The sequence below is a fragment of the Numida meleagris genome, chromosome 32 (assembly GCF_002078875.1).
Source record: "Numida meleagris isolate 19003 breed g44 Domestic line chromosome 32, NumMel1.0, whole genome shotgun sequence".
Classification (NCBI taxonomy): domain Eukaryota; kingdom Metazoa; phylum Chordata; class Aves; order Galliformes; family Numididae; genus Numida; species Numida meleagris.
Window position 1 is genome coordinate 1,215,082 of NC_034437.1, and position 873 is coordinate 1,215,954.

At 59.7% G+C, this 873-nt stretch overlaps 1 protein-coding gene across 1 annotated transcript in view; it reads left to right on the forward strand.

Annotated features, from left to right (window-relative positions):
* Positions 1–873, forward strand: part of GALNT6 (polypeptide N-acetylgalactosaminyltransferase 6) — a 21,128-nt gene that overhangs the window by 3,329 nt on the left and 16,926 nt on the right. The window lies entirely within an intron of this gene.

Sequence of the window (873 nt, forward strand, 5' to 3'; positions counted from 1 at the left end):
TAAACCTTCCTTCCTTGAGCTTAAAACCATTCCCCCTTGTCTATCCACTATCTACCTGAGTAAAAAGTCGTTTCTCCTCCTTTTTATAATCCCCTTTGAAATACTGGAAGGCTGCAATGAGGTCACCCCGCAGCCTTCTCTTCTCCAGGCTGAACAAGCCCAGCTCCCTCAGCCTGCCTTTGCACGGGAGGTGCTCCAGCTCCCTGATCATCCTCGTGGTCCTCCTCTGGACCCTCTCCAGCAGCCCCACATCTTTCCTATACTGAGGGCCCCAGACCAGGACGCAGTACTCCAGATGGGGCCCCATGAGGGCAGAGCAGAGAGGGACAATCCTCCCTGTCCCTGCTGCTGCTCCTCTGCTGATTGGAGCCCAGGACACCATTTGCCTTCCGAGCTGCAAGAGCACCCTGCTGACTCATGTTCAGTTTTTCACCCACCAGGACCCCCAGGTCCTTCTCCCCACGGAGTTCTTCTCCCACCCTGTACACGTATCTGGGATTACTCCGACCCAAGTGCAAAACCTGTATTGTCCCCTTAATGTCCCCGTCCTTTCCCCCACCTCCTGTATCAGGCCCCTACAGGACACTTATCACTCCCAGCACCCTGGTGTCAAGCCACAATAATCCCTATGACCCCACAGCATCCCTGCCGCTCCCCAAACCCCCCCAGTACCTACGGGTCCCCTTCACCTCGAGCCCAACTCCCAGCCCCTGCATGTCCCCTATAGACCGCCACCATCAGCATCAGCCCTTGGGGTCCCGACGATCCCCGCCCCCTCCCCCAAACGCCGCTGAGGACGGCGCTAGGACCGCGCGCCGTGCACCTGTACCCCGGGGCGAGGCAGGTGCCGGCTGCAGCCCCTCCCCCCGCCCC